Below are 22,805 nucleotides of genomic sequence, written 5' to 3'. Positions count from 1 at the left end.
CATTCCTTGGTTCACTGTCCCCTCCCCCTTCTCAAAAGCGAGCACTCTCACACTTTGAATCTTTCCCTCTTCTTCCACGACATCCTTCAATGACCAAACCAGATTATATCGGGTCCACCTGAATAATCCAGGATAAGGTCCCTATCCATCTCTAGGTGCACACTTTTAATCACATCTTCAAAATTCCTCTTACTGTGGAAGGTAACATATTCACAGGTTCCTGGGAATAGAGTGTGGACATTTTTGAGAAGGCCCTTATTCTGCCTTCCACACCACTGCAAGGTCTTTGGGTCCACATACTGGGCATTTTGCTAGTGCAGCATTTTCAGGCTTTCTCCTCTCCTCCTCCCTATCATACAGAGAAAGTCACTGCAAAGTGCACAAGGACTATCATTTTCACTTGCACTGGGTATTTATTTAGTCTCTCAGATTTGTGGTGGACACCCAAATGTGTGACTTAGACTCTGTTCCTCAACAAAGACCAGATTTTGCCAACAATCCAGCTGCAGATTCTCCAAAAGGGTCCAAGACTATTTCTAATTTCCAATATTCATAATCAATGCCTGCAGAACACATCCTTTTTATGAACCATTAACTTTAGCATAAAATGAAAAAGGTGAGAGAACCTAGCAATAACTTGGTGTAGATTTCTTCCAGAAAAAGTGCTTCAAAAATGTATTCAATTAGGACCAAATAATGCCTGATTGAACATTAAAAAATAAAAACAGGGGAAGGAAAGATTCCTCTTTAAAGTTAAATAAATGGGATCCCTGGGTGGCACAGCGGTTTGGCGCCTGCCTTTGGCCCAGGGCGCGATCCTGGAGACCCGGGATCGAATCCCACATCGGGCTCCCGGTGCATGGAGCCTGCTTCTCCCTCTGCCTGTGTCTCTGCCTCTCTCTCTCTCTGTGACTATCATAAATAAATAAAAAAATTTTAAAAAAAATAAATAAAGTTAAATAAATTTTAATTAAACAATTTGTTAGTTGATCAACCATCTGAATCGCTATCAAAATCATCTACAAAGATTTAGCTTTTGTATTGGAAAAATAAAACTAATAGATATCCTTTCATATGTCTGAGCACTTTCTAGATACAAATAAAAATAAATGTTATAATTTAGTAAAATTAAGGAAAATAAGTTCTAGTATGCATTCATTACTTTTGAACAATCTGCACAAGACTAAGGGCACATCAAAAAGGCAAATGCCTCTCTTCATGGTTGTGAGCCCATTTTCTTAGTGTTAATGGTTTTGCCCACATCTGCTCCATATAGGGTATTTAGGATATAACTTGGAAACCTGGGAAGTGTATTTAAAATAGGACGTTCCTATGATTGTCCAAGGTTGCCTACTCATCAAGATTACCTCTTCTCCTTCACTTTTTCCTCCCCAGCACTTATCATTCAACACACCATATAAAAAGCTCATTTATTTGTGCATAAATAAATAACCATACTGTCAGGATATACTGACATATAACAACAGCCCTGAGGCTCCCTGCCCTTTGATGCACTATCAACAAACAGTACGAGTTGCACAGTCTAGAATGTTAAGTAAATAATAATGATATCACAGATTCTAGATAAGGGATATGACATTTACTATGAATGAGTCATTATTCTTAGAAGGTTTTATTTGAATTCTTCTCTTTCCTTTTCACCTTGGAGTGTGTCAGGGAGAGGGGGTGTTTATTTGATTTATCTTATTGTCTGTATATCTTCCGTTGCTCAATTCAATTTTTTTCTCCTTGGGTGAACCGAACAACAACAGCAAAGACCTAGGTGATGACAGGACAATTTTGAATATCAACAGCCGCAAGAAAGTGACTCAGCATGTGTTTCGCAGAAACCAAACTCATAGACTAATGTTTCTGAATGACTGCCTTCAGTGGGCACACAAGTCATCTGTGAAAAAAAAAAAATGCAGGTTTGAAATAAATACACAAACAAAAAGCAGAATCAGACCCATAAACACAAAGAACAAACTGATGGTTGCTATCAGGGCAGGAGGATGGGTAAAATGGGTGAAGGGGAGAGGAGATATGGGCTTCCAATTATGAAATGAATAAGTCATGGGAATAAAAGGCACAGTATAGGGAATATAGTCAATATTGTAATATAATTTTATGGTGACGGTAGCTACACTATAGTGAGCACAGCATAACATATAGAGAAGTTGAATCACTATGTCATACACCTGAAACTAATGTAACATTGTACATCAACTATACACATATTTTTTTTAATCTTTAAGATTTTATTTATTTATTGAGAGAGACAGTGTTCACATGAGCCAGGGGGAGAGGCAGGAGAGAGTGAAGCAGACTCTCGGAGAGCAAGAAGCCCAACATGGGGCTCGAACCCAGGACCCCAAGTTCATGACCTGAGCCAAAGGCAGACATTTAATCGACTAAGCAACCCAGGTGCCACTAAAAAATTTTTTTAAAAGAACATAAGTTTGCTTAAAATGTTAATGTTCTGCCTTTAAGTTAATTACCTCCAAACTAAGCTCTGATATCATGGTAGAGCTCGGAGGCCATGAATTTCCTTCCCACATGAGTTGATGGTCGTATGCCCTGGAGTCAATCCCTAAATTCTCAATCCCAACTACTTTTCTATATAATGAACATTCTCCAGTAAAAGATTTATAAGCTTCCTTCCAGCTAAAAAGTTCTATAATTTTAGTCATTAAAACTGAATGACCATCCTCTAATGATATAAAACATGCCTGGAATTCAAAGGTACAAAGATGGTTATAACCTAATCCAGAAGCAGGTTATTTTTTCCAGGTATCTTGAGGTCCAGTCCACACCTACTTTCAAGAACAAAGAGAATGACTGATGAGGAAAGTCCTATTTCAGACTAGAATTCATTCTATGGATAAAAGGAAGACCTGAGAGCAAACTGTCAATGTCCCTTCTTGTACAGCCTCAGGAATGAATAATTAACTTACTTCAACCATCATTTGTAGAACTCCAACCATGTACTATGGTGTGCTGGTTGGTATAACCACAATGAGAAATAAGAAAATAGTTCTAATACTAATCTGATCAGGATAAGTGAAAAGTATTCTTTAAACACTCCTTACAATACAATAAGCTAAGGGTGATAAGAAGTGCTGGTATAAACAGCATAAGGATCAACTCTAATTTATTTCAACACAAGGCCTGCATGTCCAAGAAAATATCTCTGTACTAAAACCATGCAGTGAGAGAAGATAAAATCAACTGCCTCTGAAAAGCTGACAATGAAACAGGACCTCTGCTTTTGTGCTAAATAAAGACATCAATTTGTCCACTCTTCATACTTATGGTAAAATCAGGATGGAATGTAAAGGGAAATAAAAGGTAATGATTTTGGAACAAAGCTGCATGATGCAAGTGCTCCATTGGGAATAAACAGACAAGGAGCAAGTTAGAGAGTTCTGTGCGATGAAGGTCAGTTTCCAGTCTATTCGGCAGAATCAATACAGTGCCTTGGACTTGCAATAGGTCTCATAAGTCATAGATTGACTGGGCCATGTATCAACCTCCACCCTGCATAGCTTTCAATGCCCCTCATCGACAAGCACTGCTGAGTAAAAATCTGTGATCAGAATCCACAATTGGAATGGAATGCTGCCCACACATAGACTGGCAGAGAAACCGAGTAGATAACCAACAGCAAAAAGTACCATCACATTCAGGAGACTATGTGTCAATTCTGGAATTGATTTCCAAAGTCAAAACTGAAACTACCATCAGAGGCCTCCTCCAAAATTCCACTTCATAAAGAAGGTTTGTCTCAATGAAAACTGACATTCTGCACAAATCCAGAGAATCGTATTAATGTCCATCCTTCTTTTTGATATGGTTTTCTCATAGGAAAACAGTTGACAAAATAGAACAAGAAACAGAGAAAGGGAATGGTTAGTACCAGGAAACATCGTTCAAACCTCTAGGCACTCGTCCCAGTGCTAACAGTGAACACGAGTCAAAAATCCCTGCCCTCCTAGAGCTTATACTCCACAAGAGGAGACAGAAAATAAATAAATAAGCATGTCATATACAGCATATGAGAGGTGATAAGCATAATAGAGAAAAAGTAGTGAAGGCAGGGAGATAGTTTTGGGGAAGTAGGGCTGCATCAGAGAAGCTGATGTTGCAATCAGCTACAAAGCATGATATTTTCTGAATGCCATCACTCCAAGTAACACCAACAATGTTCACTGTCCAGGCAAAGGGAAGACAAGCACAACTCCTGTTATAGTCTGACCTTTGCACTGGCAACCAAAAACTATACAAAGCAGGCATTCCTCAGTCCCTTGTCTCGAACTAGGAATTTATTTGATGGGCCAGAAAGAGAAAACTCTGACTATAATAATAGCTAACATTTATATAACATTATCTGTGATCATCCAGGTACATTCTAAGAGCTTACACATGTTGATTAATTCAATGGCTCATGTCACTTCAATAAGGCATATTTATTATCAACCTGTTTTTCAGATGAGAAGACCAAGACAGTGAGGTTTACCTGAAGAGTAGATTTGGGATTCCAAACCAAATGTTCTTTTTTTTAAAGATTTTATTTATTTGCTTGTTTGACAGAGAGAGAGAGAGCACAAGCAGGGGGAGCAGCAGAGGGAGAGGGAGAAGCAGGTTCCCCACTGAGCAGACAGCCTGATGTGGGGCTCAATCCCAGGGCTCTGGGATCATGACCTGAGCTGAAGGCACACATTTAACTGACTGAGCCATCAGGTGCCCCAAAACCAGATGTTGTAGCTCCAGAGGCTGTGCTCTTAACTACTGTACAGAGACATATGCCTGCAGCTAAAAACCTTCCTGATATCTCCATTTGGATAGCAAATGGGCAACATGAAATTAATGTGCTCAAAATAAAACTTTGGATTCTTAATACATCTTCCCTCCCCCTCCTTTTCTACCTGTGCACACCTGCTCCTCACTTGGGCTTCCAGAACTCCCTTTATAAATAGAACATACACAGCTGCTCAGGCCCAAAACTGATTTATCTGTTCCTCTCACACTCTTCATCTAATCTGTCCAAAAATCCCGCAAAATATTTCTCACTTTCAGCAACCTCCAATCACTTCCAGGCCATTGTCAGGTTTCATCTACAAAACAGAACAGCCGGCTAGCTGGTCTCTCTGCTTCTCTCTTGTTGCAGAGTCAATTCTCCCTCCTCCAAGTACGAGTGATCTTTTGAAATGCAAATTGTATCATACAATGCCCTTGCTCAAATCAATCTGATGACTTCTATATTAGTCAGAGGTCTCCTGAGAAACAGAACTAGTAGGATATAGAGAGAGAGACAGAGAGACAAAATGAGAGAGAGACAGAGATTTACTTATTTCAAGAAATTGGCTGCTGCAGTTTTGGGGGCTGGCCAGTCCAAAATCTGAAGAATGGGCCAGCAGGCTAGAAATTCCAGCTACAGTTAATGTTGTAGTCTAGAGTCTAAAGACTAAAAGCTCAAGCAGAATTTCTATGTTTCGGTCTGAAGAAAGAATTCCTTCCTCCCTAGGGGACTTCAATCTTTTCTCTTAGGACCTTCAACTGATTAGATGACATTAAGGAGGGTAATCTGCATTAAGGAGGGTAATCTGCTTTACTTAAAGTCTACTGATTTAAATGTTAATCACATCTTAAAAAAAAAAAAAAAAAAAAAAAAAAAAACCTTTGGGATGCCTAGATGGCTCAGTGGTGTCTGCCTTCGGCTCAGATCCTGGTCCCAAGATCCAGGATGGACTCCCACATCAGGCTCCCTGCATGGAGCCTGCTTCTCCCTCTGCCTGTGTCTCTGCCTGTCTCTCTCTGTGTCTCTCATGAATAAATAAAATTTTTTTTAAAAATATAAAAATAAAAATAAAAAAATACCTTCATGGCAACATCTATACTGGTGTTTAACCAAACAACAGGGCACTGTAGACTAGCAAAGTTCACACATAAAATTAACAATCACAGCTTCAAAAATTCAGAACAAAAGCTATGGCCTATAGGTCTCTCTCTCTTTCTGCTCCTACTTTATCCATTCTTTGAATCACCTGGGCTCCTTGTTCTGCATACGTGACATGCTTCTTCCAACTTACAAAAAATGCCGTGTGCTTGTTTTTTCTGTTCTTTGTATCTGGTATGCTCTTCCCCCAGAACTCCATATGCCTCCATCCTTCACTTAATTTGCCTCTGTCTAACGTCCCTGCCTCAGGGAGGCCTTTCTTGGCCAGTGTATCTCCGACAGACCAGAACCCTTTAGTACCCTCTAGGTTCTCTGTCTGCCTTCATAACACTTATCATGTCTAGAGGCATATTGTGTGCTTGTTCACTGTCCCCTTTGCCCCACCAAGATGTTTTATTTAAACATTTAAATCTCTAGCTTTATTCAGTGTGAGGCTGAATAGTCTCTGCTATATTGTTGGTACTCAGTGAATGAAGCTGAATGAACAAAGGACATTATAAAAGTACATTTTTAATCCATTGGCAGAAAGGACCTATGGTAATATTAAGAAACATTAATATCACTTTTCAAATACTTACGATGTAAGTGAAACTATACATGGTGTTACTTTTTTGCTATAATTTATATTCCATGCAACATTCTCTTTAGCTGTAGTGATTGTTTTTGTTTTCATCTAAGGTTTTTGCCAATCTTCTATAATTGAGTTTTTTGGGGTTTTTTTTATTTGAGGTCACAACTCTAAATGCTCTTTCCTCCCTAGAACATTACGCTTGGATCAACCAACCTCATCAAAGCACAATGCACTGAATAACCATCATTAAAAAAAAAAAAACATATAATTTGGGGCACAAGAGTGGCTCAGCCGGTTAAGCATCTGACTTTGGCTCAGGTCATGACCTCAGAGTCCTGGGATTGAGCCCCACATCCGGCTTCCTGCTCAGCAGGGAATCTGTTTCTCCCTCTCTCTTTGCCCCCATCCCTCCCCTCATTCATGCTCTCTCTTAAATAAATAAAATATTTTTTTAAAAAATCATACGGGATCCCTGGGTGGCTCAGTGGTTTGGTGCCTGCCTTCGGCCCAGGGTGTGATCCTGGAGACCTGGGATCGAGTCCCACGTTGGGCTCCCTGCATGGAGCCTGCTTCTCCCTCTGCCTGTGTCTCTGCCTCTCTCTCTCTCTCCACTCGCTCTCTCTCTGAATAAATAAATAAAATCTTTTTTAAAAATCATACAATCTATGTTGTATAGGTCTCCAGAACTTATTCATCTTGTATAAGTGTAACTTTAGAGCCTATAGTTAACTATACAGTGTTGTGCACTTAAAGTCATGTTAATAGGGTAGATCTCATGCTAAATGTTCTTACCACAAATAATAATAAAGCATGGGAACACAAGAATACTTTTCAAGGTGATGGATATGCTTATTACTTTATTTGTGGTAATGATTATCATAGGTTGTATACATATGTACAAACCCACCAAAATGTACACACTACACACAATTTTCTATATATTAAGTATATCTTATTAAATTTAAAAAGAAATTAGTAAGCTCCATTCCTCCACAGAACCTTGATCTCTATGCCAGCTGTACTGCAGCTCTAGCCATGCATCACCCACCCCTCTTTGTCCAAATACTGTGAATTGTTGTAGCCCATTACATATTTTAAAAACAGTTCAAACCAGAACTGGTATTTAGATAAAAGGATACGAAAATCAGTGGAGTCAATAGAGAGCTTGTTTATATAGTGACTAATAGTGTTCTTCGCTTTAAAAAAAAAAAGATGTTATCTATTTATTTGAGAAAGAGAGAGAGAGAGCACAAGCAGTGGGGAGAAACAGAGGGAGAGGGAGAATCAGACTCCCTGCTGAGCAGGAAGCCTGAACGTGGGATTTGATTCCAGGACCCGGGGATCACAACGTGAGCCAAAGGCAGACACTTTATTGACTGAGCCACCCAGGTGCCCCTGTTTTCTTTGCTTTTAAGGAAATTGCTCATCATCTCATTATACAGTGACCTAAGAGGATTTTTAGTATTTTTAGTTCCAAGTTTGCAAATTAGATAACCAAAAATAATAATAATAATAAAGCTATCAGATTCTGCACTGCATCAAAAAAATATCTTCAGGAATATCTTCAGGAACACAGAAGGAAATTTATGCGAATTTACTGTTTGACTCTTCTGTGTTTGGCAGACAAGGCCATTACTAGGCATTTCATATGCCATCTGTCCTTCTCCATCACAATAAACAGAGATATAGAGAATTCAGTATGTATATGTGATCACAAAGACTGTCCCTTTACAGAGTCAAAATCCAGTTCCAAGATGTTCTGATTCCCAGTCTGTGTTCTTCTCAGCGACCTGGCCACAAAGGGATGAATACTCAATATTCCAGGCACTCAATACAGTTCCACAGGTGGATGCTGGACACCTACTTAAAATCTAGACTCTCAAAAACATTTTTAGGGCAGCCCCAGTGGCTTAGCGGTTTAGCACCACCTTTGGCCCAGGGCGTGATCCTGGAGACCCGGGATTGAGTCCCACGTCAGGCTTCCTGCATGGAGCCTGCTTCTCCCTCTGCCTGTGTCTCTGCCCCTCTCTCTCTCTCTCTCATTCTCTCTCTGTCTCTGTCTCCATGAATAAATAAATAAAATCCTTTAAAAAAAATTTTTTTAGGAAGAATTTCCCTACCAGTCTACACTGCAAGAATCTCCAGCATCCTAGCAAGGCCCTTAGGATTCTACATCTGTAAGGAGAGTAAGGAATCAGATAATGAAGTCTAAGATGTCTTCTTGTTCTCTGCTCCTAGGACCATGGCCACAGGACAGGGTCCTCTCCTCCCAAGGCTAAGGCCCAGAGGCTCAGTGTCCACTAGAGAACCATCTTGTTGCTGAAGGAAGAGCTCTGACCTCCAGTATGTCACTCCTCCAAAATCATTCAAATGCTCTGTGAATTCTATTGTCATCTTTCCAGGAATGAAAAATTACATAATTAAATAAATGAAGTGGGTATTTAGTTTACACAAGAAATGATGGTTCCAGACCGAATTCTACAATCATGTGAACCGCGTGAATTTCATGTACTAACCTCTCCGAGCCTTTCTTCAATCATAAATGACACGACTGGGATTCTATAGAATCCATTCCAGCTCTAATATTCTGTGAGCTAAAACCAAGTAAAACCTTCTTGTTTTTCCTCTCAAATTTTACTTCACCTTATTCATTTTTTTCTCAATTAAATAGAACAATATTCTATGGAAAATAAGCTCTTCCCCCTCCTGTAAGAAACACACCTTGTCTTTCTGTTGTGTCTCCTCTTTGTACTTCCCAGCAGTTGCCACTTCAAGTGCCCGCTCTATTTTGTGCTGAGTTTTATTTCCTTCACTTTCCTCTTTCCTTGAACAGCAGGTGCCAGAATAACAAGGCAGTGTGAAATTTACAGAAACAATGTGTTTATACAGTTGGCTACCTTATCTAAAATGTAATTCTATTGGACTCTAAATCAGATGTCTTGCCATATGCCACAAGTTACAAAGAATACTATACAAAGCTACTACCTATCATATTTTGCACAAAGGTATGGGGTCTCAAAATTACTTTATTGAAGTGCAAAAATTTCTATGAACCCTTCTGTTATATCTCTACGGAAAGTAAAACACTCTTACTCTGAAATTATTCCCTGTTTATATCATAGAGTATTTAAGAAGGTCCCAAATAAAACACTAGTCACAGCATTAGGGTGCCTGAGTGGCTCAGTCAATTAAATGTCTGACTCATGGTTTCAGCCCAGATCATGATCTTGGGATCATGAGATCGAAGTCCTCCATCAGGTTCCACACTCAGCATGGAGCCCTTTCCCTCTGCTCTGTCCCCTAGTTAATCAAATTACTAGTCACAGCACTAAAAATCCTTTCACTTAATCATATTGAAACATGTGAATCATACTGGAATTCTTGGTAGATCTGGCCTCAAAATGTAACAAATGTACAAAAATGTATTTATTTTTGAAAAAATAAACAAAAGATATCTTAAGATTATCACCTTTCCTTATTAAATTTACTTTGTGATTATTTCTGTGAAAGCTGTCTCTTGGATGAATTTGTTTTATTTTAATTAAAGTTGAACACAAAAGGGTTTTGTTTTAAACCCACATATCTGACCCTATAGAAATCTCCTATTTGATTTAACTAAAAGATATGCCTGAACTTCTCCTATATGTTAGGAAGTTAACCATTGCTTGCTACCCACCCAAGATCAATACCAGGAATGCTCTTAAAGTAACTGTATTTTCCTGTTTTCCTACATCTGATATTGCTACTTCTCTTCCCCTGTGAAACCACTGACCTACTCAAAATGGGGTTGGGTTTTGTATGTTCCAATGAGGACCTTAAAGAAATAGTGATTCCTTGGGTTGAAATTCAATCAATGCTCTTATAGTGTAAATGGATTTATTTTTAATCTAATTCCAGCATCATGGGCTTCTTATTAGCCATAATTAACTTCTAACAAATCAAGGTCTCTGCTGGAATTTAGTCTCGGGCAGCACCCACGAAATCAGCATAATGCCTCAAATTCAGTACCTTTACTATCATTCTACATTAGGCACCACAGGTAGAGTTAGAAAAGACACACTTCTTGTCCTCAAGGAGTTTGTTATAATTAAGGAGCCCAGGAAGCCTTCTCTGTTCCAAAATATTCCCCCACATGGCCTGGCCATAAGGTCTGAGATTCCCACATTCTTCATTCTTTTGGGGTGAGACAATGAAAGTAATTGTAAAGAAAACCAGTATGCAATCTCATTAACACTTGATAAAATCTTTATAAGGTAGAACTCAGGAGGGTCAGTCAACGTTCTGACAATTTCAGTATTCTCTAACCCAGTTATTCCCAGCTCTGCTGATAATCAGAACCACCAAACAGATTTTTATTAATTCAATAGGCTAGACGTGGAGTCCAGGAATCCATATTTTTCAGCCAGATTAGGAAATTAAAATCTCAAGTCTGCTCTCTTGCTTTTTTCCATTTCCCTTCCTCTCCTCTCCTTCTCCTTCCCCTTCTCATTCTCTTCCACTTCCTCCTGTTTCTCCTCCACTTCTCCTCTTCCTCTTCCTTCTTCAAATAAGTAACAGAAATAAAATATGGTAAAAGTAGTGTTCTCCTAATGTTATAGATACAGATCCTTAACATGAAAACCAGAACTATGCTGCACCTGTATATTTTAACATTCATTCACATCTATTTTAGTTACTAGGAATATTCAGATTAAATGTGTAAAATGTCCAAGAAAAGCTTGGTAATTTTACTTTACAGAGATACTAAGCAAAAGCCTTGTTTTATGTGAACACCTTATCACAGGCACACAGGGGGTTCTTGAAGTACTTAGGTAGCCCTATACGTAGGAAATTTGAGATATCTGTGACACTCACCATATTTACATTCCAACAAATAGTTCTGGCCTTTTAAATATCTTCTCTATTATTCTGGACATACTTCACTTATACATGTGTATTTCTGAGATATCTAAAGGGAATTCTCAAGGCTTTTAATTTCTGCATAATTCTTTCAGCAATTGCTTCACTTTTAATAATATTTCTTAAGCCATGTTTTGTGTTTATGAACTTTTACCCAAATTTTAGAGATTTAAGACTTGAATATACATTTAAGAGAAGATGTTTGGGATTTTGTTTTGTTCTCTTTGTCTCCCCAGAAAGCAATATACGCAGGTAGTTATTTCAGGATATGTTCTACTGTCGTTTATTTTATTGCTTCCTTATTTTGGCTTTGTCATATTGCTCCCATAGCAAGTCTAACTGCTAATTATCTTTTCCTCAAATTTCTTAGGATTAATTTAAAACAAAGTTGATTCCTCATTCACTTCAATTTGATGTGCTTTATTTTGCATAGCAAATATTTATTCCATTGATAAGTATTATATATACTATAAAGCAAATTGCCATTACAAATTAGGTATGCATATCTAGTCTCTTAACAAGATTATTCTGAGCTGCTTTTCTCTTCTGTGAAAATATGTTTTCATCTCTTCAAAACATCAAATCATGTTGTTTTAACTTATTCTTAAACACTGGGTTTTTTTTAAGTCATTAACACTTTGTAGGAATCTTAGCATGAAAAGATCTCTTTCCTAATCCAAGACTATCCTTAATTTTTAAAATCCTTAAAAAGTAATTTAATCAATTATGGGATGCCTGGTGGTTGAGCGTCTGTCTTCAGCTCAGGGCATGGTCCTGGAATCCATGGATCAAGTCCCACATCGGGGACACAGGAGAAACTGTTGCTGAGGGAAAGTACCCCATCACACTCTTTATAACCAGCTTTGGTGTTGCCAACAGCAAACATCCTCTCAAATAAGGTAATGCTTGGCAAGAGGCAACCACTCAGCACTCTTCCCACCAGGGAAGACACAAAATTTGCACAAGTGAACACTCCAAGGAACCATCACTCAAATCAAGATATAGAATACTAATCTCAGCACCTATAAGCCCCCTCTCTCCTAGGCACTATGTACTCCTCTGAGTGCCATATCCCAACTTATGCACTTTCCTGAATTCTTAAATCATAGATTAGTTTGCCTATTTTTTAATTTTATTTAAGGTATATTTTCACCTGGCTTCTTCCACTCAATATTATTTTTCTTAGATTTATTCCTGTTGTCACCTATAACAATATGTCATTCTCATTATTGTAGGATACTTTACAGATACTTGTTTGTTTACTTCCTCAACTCTTGGTAGACATTTGGGTAGTTTCTTGCTTGGGGATATTACAAATGGTGCTGCTACAAGCATTCTAGTAGGTGTCTTTTGGTGAATATGATAAGCCTTTCAGTTGTTTCTATACCTAACAATGAAATTCCTAGGTAAAAGAGTGTGTATATATCTAGCTTGGCAGATAGTGCCAGTCTTCCAAAGTGGTTGTACCAGTTTATGCTCTTATTCACAGTGTATAAAAATCCCAGTTGTGGGACACCTGGCTCACTCAGTCAGAAAAGTATGCAACTCTTGATCTTGAGGTCATGAGCTTGAGCCCCACACTGGGTGTGGAGATTACTAAAAATAAATAAGCTTTAAAAAAAAAGGGATCCCAGTTGCTCTGCATCCTTAACCATGCTAAATATTGTTAGTATTTCTCATTTGGGATATTCTGGTGGATATGTCAAGCTCTACTTTTATTTCTTTCTTTAAAAAGCTTATAAGAAAGTTTACTGATGAGGTTAAGAGATAAAATATTTGAATTCCCAACACAAAGTGAAAATACATTTTAATAGATAATTGTACTACACACTTCATGTAAATTGCAAACAGAGAGAGACATAAATGTTGAATATGCCCATACTCAGGAGAATTTAACAAATATAATATCTTATTATGCCATCCTTCCTGAACTCCCACTGTATACACTTTTAATTGGCTTTTCCATTGAATAAAAGTATTTCATGAGATTCAAAATATTCCTTCCTAACTATATTGTATGAATATTTTATTTTGTTGGACCATGTAGCATGTGTGATTCAGTGAAATATATAAATAAAATATGCTTATCCTTTTTTGAGAGAGAAAGAGCTTGAGCAGGAGCAGGGGTAAAGGGGGAGGAAGAAAGAGAATCTTAAGCAGGCTCCATGCCCACCCAGCAAGAAGCCCAATGAGACACTCCATCTCACAACCCTGAGATCATGACCTGAGCCGAAGTCAAGAGTCGGACACTTAACTGGCAGAGCCACCCAGGCAAGTAAACACACTAACGATCTTCTAACTCCAGTTCTACGATAAGACAAAGGTGATGGTTTAAAAAGTATATGGTCATTTCATCGCACTGGGAATCAAGCCTGAATTGTCTCCCGTAAGAAGGGGGAGAGGGCTATTATAAGGACCAAATTTTTCAGAAGACGACACAAATTATCGAATGCTCTGACAAATCATTCTGTATGTAAATTTAACAGTTGAATCCAGATCTAAAATCAATACTGATATGCCCTAAAGTTGCCAACTAAGAAGGAAAAGAGGTTCAGATATCAACATCCAGCATGGACAGTGGCACAGGTGAAATGCAGAATTGCTGGCATCAAATTTTATCAACTTTCAACTATTCTCCATTTTTTTCTAAAGGACTGAATATGTCCAGATATTTGGGAACCTATTTTAGGCAATGCATCTATTTACTAATAAGTGTAAAGAGGTAGCCATGGTAAAGGGGGAAACTATAAAGCTACCGCTCTAAGCTATGTGGCTGGTATCTGCAAACTGCTCAGATACATAAAAGCCAGGAAATACAACTTAGAGCACAGATGCAACTCCTGTCTCTCATCCACTACCTTAAAGGCAGGAACTATGTTTTATGCATCCATCACAACAAATGCCTTCTACAGTCATTTACATCCAGCAGCTCACACAGCAAAGACAGCACACAGGCTGGTAGGTTATGCTCTTCTCTCCTCTCCAACCCTACTCCTACACATTCTTTTGTAATGTATTTCCCATTCATTCATGTCTCCCAAAGAACAGGGTAATTGGAATGTTTCCCACCAACAGCCCCTGAAACCTTTGGTCCCATGCTCCTCCTTTCCTTCACCTTAGCACATTACATACTTAGAAGAAAGTTGACAGAATACAAGCTCAGCGATATCCAAGGCAGAAATACTCTTTGCTAGCATATGATCTCAAATACAGTTTTCAGTACACAATCAGGTCCTCAATAAACACTGCCAATTCCCTGTCCTTTAGCCACACATTTCCTCTGAACCTAGCACTGACTCAATGAAGACATTCTTTCCACTTAGGAGGGCCATGTCCAGAGACTGAAAATATGAGTGTTTTTCCTGAGTTAGGCACCACGGTCTTGCTTTGACTAAGCATGAATAATGCTTAAAACTCTTTTGTGCAGTTCCTGGTTGTACTACAGCTTTATAGGTAAAGTATGGGTCTTTAATATACTAAGGGTGTCACTCCTGACAATTAGTTGAGTTCAACAGAAGTGGTACTAGAGCACCTGCTGGAAGCCAGGACCAACGCTAGGTGCTTGAAATACACTTCCCTTGGTGGCCTTTTGAAGTTAGGAGGATCCGGGATCCCTGGGTGGTGCAGCGGTTTGGCGCCTGCCTTTGGCCCAGGGCGCGATCCTGAAGACCCGGGATCGAATCCCACGTCGTGCTCCCGGTGCATGGAGCCTGCTTCTCCCTCTGCCTGTGTCTCTGCCTCTCTCTCTCTCTCTGTGACTATCATAAATAAATAAAAATTTATTAAAAAAAAAAATTTGAAGTTAGGAGGATCCAAACCACACAGAGGGATACTCCACAACAGTAATTGAGTTATGCATGGGATACACAGGAAAAGAGGGCATTTATTCTTGCTCAGAGAAGTCAGAGAAGAGTTGCTAAGGAAGGAGACTTGGATGTGGTAGTGGACCCACAATGTCACCCACCTCATCAGTGATAACTCCTTAACACTCCTTGTGAGCATGCAGCCTCACAACCTTGATCACCAAACCTCAGTGCATTACTAGTAAACCCAAATTCCTCTGATGGCATCTGAACACTCTAGTTCAGTTAGCATTCAACATGGTTCTCATGGTTCTCCTGACCTTCCCTTCAAGCAATCACTAGTTTTCATCCCTTCCACTTATTCTTTCTTCTGTGCTGCCACCTAAAATATATTCCTTCCCATATGACACTTATTCAAATCCCCTATTTTTTTTTTTTTAATCACAGTCTGGCTCAGGACTTACTTCCTCCAGAAAGTATCTGTCTACATATAAACACTCCCTTCCCTATGATTTCCTCTATTGCACTGTCAGCAGTGTATTCAGCTGTTATCTTGAAACAGTCTCTGTTGTCTAAGAGTACCTTGTCTCCCTACAGGGATTCAATTCCTAATGACAATAAATGTAGGGTTCCAACAGATCATTCAAAAAGCAGGAGGTTTTAATAGTAGCACCTATCCTCCTGGGATAGGTGCTACTACCCTCCTGGGGTAGGGTATCCTCCTGGATAACCCTCCTGGACCCTCAACTCTAGGGCTCAGCTGTCCTCTGGACGGTACAGCAGCTATAGCCTTGATTTCGGTGAGAATTGGTATCCACTGTCCCCAGAATCTATACCAAGGAGAAGCCCTCTAGCATGGGGTTGTAAAGCCTTTAAGAAAGGAACATCAGGAAGCTCACAGCCCCACTTAGCCTCCCATATGCTCCAGATACAGGGAGGGTGGTCTCTAGAGGACTCGTCCAGAACTGAGGTTTGTTAGTTTCCTAGGACAGTGGCAACAAAGTACTACAAACTTCATTATTGAACAGAAACTTGTTCTCTTACAGCTCTAGAGCCCAACAGTCCAAAATCAAAATGCCAGCAGGACTGTACTGTCTCAGGGACTATAGGCTGGTAATTCATTCCATATCTCTCTCCCAGCTTCTGGTGGCTGCCAGCCATAATGTTCCTTGGTTTGTGGCCACATCCCCATCTCCATAGTCATGCTACCTCCCCCTCCTCTCTTCAAATCTCCCTTGCACGTCTCTTGTAAGAAACTTACTGCATTTAGGGCCCACCTGGATAATCCAGGCTGATCTCTTTATTTCATGATCCTTAATTTAATTACACCTACAAAGACTCTTTTTCCCAATAATATCACATCCACAGTTTCTAGGAAATAGGGTCTGGACATATCTTTTTGCAGGCCACATTCAACCCACGGAGAGTGATAACCTAACTACCTGAATTTTTTCACTAACAATGGTGGTTTACAAAGCATACTCACCATTTAGCTTAAGTATTGCAAATAATTAAGTCTACCTCCTTAGTTACCAAAATGTATTCAAGGAGCATCACTAGGTGCTTTGAGGGGTAAAAATGAACTAAGATTTCTTTAAAGGTTATTATAATCTAGCAGGAAAAGTAAGCAGGTGCACAAGTACAGGGAAGTTGGATATAGATGAGAATACAATGCTTTGCAAGAAGAGTAGAAGCAGAGTAAAGACTGCTTGTTCCTTTTCCCTCTAATTCTTCCTCAACGCCACTCTGACCAACAAGCAGTCAGACACATTATGTATCTCACAACTGTCCTATTACCTGATGTTTGGTTCATTTCATTCATGGGCACTGAAGGCAAGTGGACACCCCTTGCTAAATGTGATCTTAGGGAGTTCTCATGAGCCCAAAATCTGAATGTCATACTACAAATGCATATCACATTAAAAATATGGTAACTTCCCAATAAATTCTAGAAAGAAAGCAAAATATATGATCTCTAGTATTGTTTCAAACTTATTTTAACAATATGAAAGTCTATGGACAACATATATATAAAAGCTATGCACACACGTACACAGACATACACAGGTAAAAAATGTACTCTTTTTAGAGCTGCCTTTGCTCAACATAGAATATACATAAAACATTATCTACCACAAATGACTTTAATAATTATAACTTCTGCTTAACCATCAGATTTCCATTTCTTTGTCTTTACTCATGATTCTGGGTCTTTATTCATACAAAAGTAACACTAAATCACTTTCACAGAAGGACTTAACTTCTACTGGCAGCTCAGGGTCAGCAGTCAAGGCTGGGAGAGAAAGGAGGACCAATTAATAGAGCTTTAAAGATGGTTCAAATGTCGTAAAGACAAATACCCAAAATGGTTCCACATCTTTCTAGTTCAAAATTTCATTTGCAATCACTACTTCTAGCCCAATTATGTATGTAAGACTACAGTTTCTGCATGACAATGGCTTGCTTCCTTTAGTTTTTAGCACATCAAGGGCAATCCGAAGATATAATCGATACATTATGGCTATGTAGTTACAGAAAGGAGATCAGGAAATGGGGCGGCAGGGACAGTGTCCTCACAAGATGAGGTTGAAGACAAGGGGATCTGTATCTGGCCACTGTGTTTAAGGAAGGAGGTGCACAGAAGAACACAGTTGGAATGCTCCAGTAAACATGCTGGGCTGCTTACAAAGGAGGGAGTTTTGGCTAAACATGGGTACAGAATTTTCGACAAAGGGCGACAATCCTTAAAGCATTCATCTTTCCAACCCTCAAAGCTCAGCACATGTTAGAAAATCATTTTCATCAAAGTTGAAAGGAGAATATCTATCCATTCCATGACTTGCCTCCCTGGTTCCCTATTAACAGAGAGCACTCCCTGAGTGGAAAAAAAGATCCGAAGTGGTAGAATTTTTTATGGATTGTTCTCACTCTATTATAGATTAAATGTACCATATTGTCAATTAATCAAACTATCAACATGGATTGCAAAGCAGTTCACAGGCCTGCTGGATTTGAGTTATTGGCTCAAAGCTGATTACCTAACAATTTTTCTATAAAAGTTGAGCCCAGCAGCTATACAGATCCAGAGAATCTACCCTTCAGAAGAGACCAACAGCTTGGCCTTGGGAGCACATTGTGCTTCCTCAGCAACCTCACCCAGAGCAATGCTCTGGATAGCAGCTCACTGTTGGCTACAAAGCAGTAATCTGGAGAGTATGCAATCCAAATTAAATTTGTATCCACCCATATTTTTTTAAATCCATTTACTATTTCCCTGTTAAATTCTTTTAAAGGCTGAATCTTGTGGAGCAAAGTTTTTTTTTAGAAAAAAACTGTAATTCAACATGTTCGATTTTACAAAATTATTTTCAAATAGATACTAATCCACATACACAGTTTTTCCAAAGAATATTTATCAGTGTCATTGTCATTTGAACCAAAATGAGGGGCACTCCACAGAGATATGGAAGGTGAAAAAGAAACAACCAACAATTTCCATGAAGCAATGGTGGGACCAAACAAGGACTTCAGCAAATGGCAGATATGACAATTTGCCAAGCCTTTCAAAATGTCCTCCTACATATCACCAACTTCAGGGATGTGAGCAAATGGTTTCACTGAAATTCCTGAAATTACTGCAGATGTTTTCTCCCTTAGCCGGAATCCATTCATTTTTATTCATACGTGTTTATAGCTGACAACACTAAGGCTTAGAGATACTGCACAACTTGCCCTAGGTCCCACCTTCAGGAATTAGAAGAATTTTCAATCAAATCAGATACTCTCTTATGCCTGAACCCATTCTGCCACAGTAATGGACTTTTCACCATAGTAAATAACGTTAGAATATGGTCAATACGAACATTTCTGTTAATCAATATAAGGTAACCAACACCATACATTGTTTTGTGACAATATCTGTATTCTGAAATCTCTCCCTTCTGGCCATATTTTGAGGAAATTCCCCCAGCCAGCTCATGGTGGTAGATGTGTGGTTTCTAAGATGACACAAGAACCTACTGCCGCATGGGTGGAGAGCCCCCGTGGAAGCGGTTCTCAAGAATCAGAAATGCTCTAACAAAAGGGAGGACTAAAGGAGATGAATTTAATACAGTAACAACAATCACAAAAACGTTATTCCCCAAATGTCACTAGAAGATATGCTAGCTATCTTCTCCTATTCTTCTATTAAACACATACTTCCTTCAACTTTCTTAAACCCAATTCTGGAAATTCTGAGCCTCTTACAGAAAAGATTTGCTTTTTGCTAGGAACAATGCAACAACTGAGCCTTCTCTTTGGCAGGCAGCCTCCTCAAAATATGCCCACTGGACTTCACAGTGAGAGGTTTGGCATCACCTGGGGGCAGGAATTGTACCACCAGCAACTTTCCCTGCCAATCCTTCTACATGACAAAGCACATATGGATGCAAATAAGCTAATCCTTCTTTGGAAGAGTAAACTGCACCTGGCAGTCAGTTTACAGAAGTGCCAGACAGAGAAGATGTGATTGTGAGGTATCTGGGGGATTGCTACAGAGCAGGCTGGGAAAATCCCCACCTGGGATGCCTGAGATAAAACCTAATCACCTGCTGGGATAATTGGCCTCTGAAACAGATACATGCTAATAATAGTATCAAGTCATAGGTTATTAAACTGCTGAAAGGTTAGGGATATTTGCCTATTGATTACAGAATTCCTGAAAATGGCAAAGCCAATAAAGCTCAAATAAATGAATCAAATGAGACTACAAAAAGCAACTGTACATCCTGTTAGGTGACAAAGAAGATATCCAGGGATAGGTTATCCCTTCAAATAATAGCGCAAGGAGAATGTTATTAGAGAACAAGATGGATCTCTATAAAAGCTGAGAAACCCCACCACCACTTCCACCAAATTAACAAAATAATGTTGGTATAGGATATCCTTAGGAACAGGAAAATAAGTCTTTAACAAAAATGTGTAAATATATGGTCTAATTCATATGTTCATTTTAAATTCTCTCTACTCTGAATTCTCTAATGACAAGCGGTGGTTTTAAAATATGTCTGTGATAGTATTGATACTCCTCCTATTGAAAGATGGGAGTTTATCCTCTCTCCTTAATCATTAGTGACTTGCTTGTAACCAACGGCATGCAGACTAAATGATGCTGCATGACCTCCAAAGCTAGGCAGCTTCTATCTGGTTTTTGGGGGACACTCATTCTAGGGAATTCATTTAATAAATGGCTACCGTGAGACCACCATGCTGGAGAAGAGAAGAAAGCTCTCACAACGCCAGCTAAGGTTCTAGCTAACCGCCAACTTAGCTCCCAGTCATGGGAGCGAGCCATCCTGGTCACTCTGGGAGTCAAGCCTTCAGAGGACTCCAGTGATAGCCAACATGTGATCACAATCACACAAGAGCTGCCTGGTCAAACCATTTCCGAATTCCTGAGCCATGAGTGTATGAAGCAAATAAAATGATCATTTTTTTCACACCACTAAGTCTTGGAGTAACTTATTATGCAAACCATTGTTGACCATTCTCCAAACTTCCAACAAATTATAGTTAACGTTTTACAATGCCTTTCAATTTACAGAGTATGATCATACAATCTCATTAATTTTTATGAGTATTATATGAAATATGTAAAATTATCAGGAATTGCAGAAATGTAGACAAGTGCTTAATACCAGAATCAGGACTCAGAACTACATCATTTTATTCCCGGCACTCAACCCTGTGCTGACTCTCAAATGGGATAAGATATTTTAAGTGCCTAAAAATTTTACCTATTCAAAAATGCTAGGTGACAATGAAAAAACTATCAGCATTGGTCCTTTGCTCGATATTTCCAGATAAATGGTCTCTTCATGTATTTATATGTTCTTATAAAGTGTTTAAAATAATAATAAAGCAATTCCTGGAGAGTCTAAATGGCAGCCAATTCTTATATTTCTTTACATTTGTAAATAACATAGTGATTTCTCTGTAATTTTACCTTCAACGTTATAAGGAACAGACCAGGTTTCAGGAAGTGAAATAAAATTGAATTTTAAAAAGGCATGGAGAGACTTCTATTTCATACCAACTCTCTGGATTTCACATCCCAAACGCACACTGGGAATTGACTGGGGTCCTAAAAATTTACAATTTGCTTAATCCTAAGAGTCTGCCAAATCTGGCATGTCGTCTAGGTATTTTTAAGTTCCCCCGTATTAAATTTTTACAAAGGATAAATCAACAAAAACACATTTACTTTTTCCTATTAAGGGCACTGATGTGATGCAAAGAAGTATAAAATGTGCTTCCAGCCTTACAAAAGCTTACAGGCTGGTCGGGGCTATTCAGAGATAAATCTGTATGACGTAGCAGAAAGTGGCCTGAATCAGGAATACGGTTCCCTCTTTACCTAGAAAGGGCGCCATACGGATCAAGAATGAATACACCTTGTAAGGCACAAAAATGCTAAGCAAATGTAATACAAAACACACATACCAATTACCACAGAAAGATTCCATCCAAAATGGAGGCTGGATCCCCGCTGTCTTTAGAAAGTTGTTAAGCTGGATCTTACGGATGAGTCCACGGTAAAGGTGACCTAAGCCATACCTGAGGCGCAGGCCGCGGGTCTAAGCAGAGGCTTCAACGAAGCCGGTTGAAGCTCACACACACGCTCCCTCCTCGCGCCTTCCCTCCACAGCGCCAGGGGCTCCGGGAGGGAGCTTTTACGTGCCGCTGGTGCCCCGTTTTCACGGTGTACGTCACTGCGCGGTTTACGACAGCTGCCCGGTTTGCGTCACTGCGCGGTTTAGGTCACTGTGCGGTTACGTCACTGCGCAGTTTAGGTCACTGCACGGTGTACGTCACTGCTAGGTGTACGTCTCTGCACAGTGTATGTCACTGCGCAGTTTACATCAGCTGTCCGGTTTACGTCACTGCGCGGTGTACGTCACTGCGCGGTGTACGTCACTGCGGTTACGTCACTGCGCGGTATAGGTCACTGCGCGGTGTACGTCACTGCGGTTACGTCACTGCGCGGAGTACGTCACTGCGCGGTTTAGGTCAGGTGCTGGGTTTCCTGTCCTACGCTCCGTTGTACCTCTGGAGCCCGGCCTGACATCTCGGGCCCTGGTTTCAATTCGGAAGGCCTGGTTTTACGCCTGAGGCCCCCTTTTTGCGGCTGCCCCAGGGGACACCTCTGGCCCCCGGTGCCGCCGTACTATACACTTGCACACTTGGAAACTACTGTCTGAGGGCCCGGTCTCCCAACAGCCTGAATCTCGGCGCCCACTTAGATTCTCCCCCTCTGCGCCCCCGCCCCCCCCCCCCCCCCCCCGGGAACGCCGGCAGGTCTTCTTCCCACGCCCTCAACTACTAGCGGCCCCCAAGAACGGGCTGCGTGGAGCACCAGGGGAGTCCGAAAGACCACCAGGAGCTCGGCCGGTTCCAACGATGGGTCCAGGGCCCGCGGGAGGCGCTGCGCCAAGGCTGCGGCCGGGGGGCGGTCTGATCTAACGCGGAGTCCAGGACCACACGGAGTCAAGCAAACTAAAGAACCAGAGGAATAGTCTATAAACAAAGGAACAGG

At 40.0% G+C, this 22,805-nt stretch overlaps 1 long non-coding RNA gene across 1 annotated transcript; it reads right to left on the bottom strand.

Moving 5' to 3' along the window:
• Positions 1-1,061: 1,061 nt before the first annotated feature.
• LOC144309928 (uncharacterized) lies at positions 1,062-22,143 on the bottom strand. The gene is made up of 3 exons (XR_013375777.1): positions 21,713-22,143; positions 6,993-7,150; positions 1,062-1,906 (listed from the first exon to the last, which is right to left on the bottom strand). It is a non-coding gene; the product is annotated as an uncharacterized LOC144309928 (long non-coding RNA).
• Positions 22,144-22,805: the final 662 nt, after the last annotated feature.

The sequence above is a fragment of the Canis aureus genome, chromosome 3 (genome assembly GCF_053574225.1).
Source record: "Canis aureus isolate CA01 chromosome 3, VMU_Caureus_v.1.0, whole genome shotgun sequence".
In the NCBI taxonomy this organism is placed as follows: domain Eukaryota; kingdom Metazoa; phylum Chordata; class Mammalia; order Carnivora; family Canidae; genus Canis; species Canis aureus.
Note: the sequence above shows the minus strand (reverse complement) of the source record. Positions and strands in the feature narration are given on the sequence as shown.